Source organism: Pseudophryne corroboree, chromosome 10 (assembly GCF_028390025.1).
Source record: "Pseudophryne corroboree isolate aPseCor3 chromosome 10, aPseCor3.hap2, whole genome shotgun sequence".
NCBI classification, from domain to species: domain Eukaryota; kingdom Metazoa; phylum Chordata; class Amphibia; order Anura; family Myobatrachidae; genus Pseudophryne; species Pseudophryne corroboree.
Window position 1 is genome coordinate 278,746,323 of NC_086453.1, and position 2,726 is coordinate 278,749,048.

Below are 2,726 nucleotides of genomic sequence, written 5' to 3' on the forward strand. Positions count from 1 at the left end.
ATGTTTTGCACATACATTGAATTTGGTGGTGCAGAATTTTTTAAAAAACGACAGAGGCGTGCAAGAGATGCTGTCGGTGGCCCGAAGAATTGCGAGCCACTTTCGGCATTCAGCCACCGCATGTCAAAGACTGGAGCACCAGCAAGCACTCCTGAACCTGCCCCACCATCATCTGAAGCAAGAGGTGGTAACGAGGTGGAATTCAACCCTCTGTATGCTTCAGAGGATGGAGGAGCAGCAAAAGGCCATTCAAGCCTATACATCTGCCTACGATATAGGCAAAGGAGGGGGAATGCACCTGACTCAAGCGCAGTGGAGAATGATTTCAACGTTGTGCAAGGTTCTGTAACCCTTTGAACTTGCCACACGTGAAGTCAGTTCAGACACTGCCCGCCTAAGTCAGGTCATTCCCCTCATCAGGCTTTTGCAGAAGAAGCTGGAGAGATTGAAGGAGGAGCTAAAACGGAGCGATTCCGCTAGGCATGTGGGACTTGTGGATGGAGCCCTTAATTCGCTTAACCAGGATTCACGGGTGGTCAATCTGTTGAAATCAGAGCACTACATTTTGGCCACCGTGCTCGATCCTAGGTTTAAAGCCTACGTTGTAGCTCTCTTTCCGGCAGACAAGTCTGCAGAGGTGCAAAGACTTGCTGGTGAGACACTTGTCAAGTCAAGCGGAACGTGCTCGGTCAACAGATCCTCCTTCACATTCTCCCGCAACTGGGGCTGCGAGGAAAAGGCTAAGAATTCCGAGCCCACCCGCTGGCGGTGATGCAGGGCAGTCTGGAGCGAGTGCTGACATCTGGTCCGGACTGAAGGCCTGCCAACGATTACTGACATGTCGTCTACTGTCACTGCATATGATTCTGTCACCATTGAAAGAATGGTGGAGGATTATATGAGTGACCGCATCCCAGTAGGCACATCAGACAGTCCGTACGTATACTGGCAGGAAAAAGAGGCAAGTTGGAGGCCCTCGCAGAAACTGGCTTTATTTTACCTAAGTTGCCCCCCCTCCAGTGTGTACTCCGAAAGAGTGTTTAGTGCAGCCGCTCACCTTGTCAGCAATTGGTGTACAAGGTTACTTCCAGAAAATGTGGAGAAGATGATGTTCATCAAAATTAATTAGAATCAATTCCTCCGTGGAGACATTCACCAGCAATTGCCTCCAGAAAGTACACAGGGACCTGAGATGGTGGATTCCAGTGGGGACGAATTAATACTCTGTGAGGAGGGGGATGTACACAGTGAAAGGGGTGAGGAATCGGAGGATGAGGAGGAGGTGGACATCTTGCCTCTGTAGAGCCAGTTTGTGCAAGGAGAGATTGATTGCTTCTTTTTTGGTGGGGGCCCAAATCAACCAGTCATTTCAGTTACAGTCATGTGGCAGACCCTGTCGCTGAAATGATGGGTTTGTTAAAGTGTGCATGTCCTGTTTATACAACATAAGCGTGGGCGGGAGGGCCCAAGGACAATTCCATCTTGCACCTCTTTTTTCTTTAATTTATCTTTGCATCATGTGCTGTTTGGGGACTATTTTTTGAAGTGCCATCCTGTCTGACACTGCAGTGCCACTCCTAGATGGGCCTGGTGTTTGTGTTGGCCACTTGGGTTGTTTAGCTAAGCCATCCAGCGACCTTGGTGCACCTCTTTTTTTCTTTGCATCATGTGCTGTTTGGGGACTATTTTTTAAATCTGCCATCCTGTCTGACACTGCAGTGCCACTCCTAGATGGGCCAGGTGTTTTATTGGTTCAACTCACATAAATATGAGTCAATCATGCATATCATCCACCAGATGGCGTGGATCCTCAATTCCCACAGATATCCTGATATGCTGAAAACTCAGAAGGATAAAAATATAGTGCAATACTGCTTCACCATACAGACGGTTTATTCTGACAAAAACACACTTACATCAAGCATTATGCTTCTGAGGAAGGTCTGAGGACCGAAAGCGCGCTTAAGCACAAGGCTCTAACCAACTGGATCCCGCACAGGTGACCGAACGCAGCTGGCTCTGTAGTGAAGTGGTGTTCCAGTATCCCATATGGGTGATATGCTTTTAAATTGCATGTTTGATGTAAGTGTGTTTTTGTCAGAATAAACCGTTTGTATGGGGAAGCAGTATTGCACTATATTTTTATCCTTCTGAGTTTTCAGCATATCAGGATATCTGTGGGAATTGAGGATCCACGCCATCTGGTGGATGATACGCATGATTGACTCATATTTATGTGAGTTGAACCAATAAAACCTCTCTTTCATTTTAACCTAAAAAATTGGTTGCACTATGTTTGTTTATTTTAATTTTACAGATATGTTACCTCTCTGAAAAGAGTGGACTATTACATCTCTCTGTCCCAGGGTGCGGCAAAGCCAGCACATTTATTACATACCTCCCAACTGTCCCAATTCCACCTTCTGTTTCACCCGCGGTTAGCAGTGTCCCACGGGCAGGGGGGCAGGTTGGGAGAGCCTCAGATCACCGCTGTACTGCCATGCAAAGCAGCCGGTGATCACTGAATTAGATGCGCTCTGCATCTAAACAGTGCGGCGAGTGAGACGGGGGCTGCCCTGCTGCTCAGGGAGCGCTAGGCATGCCCGCAAAATGACAAAACGGGGGTTGTGTGATGAGGCCCCGCCCCTTCTGCTGAGGCCTGCCCCTTTTCCTGAAGACCCATCCCCTTTTCAGCAACGGTCGCACCTATGGTGCAGCAGATCCTG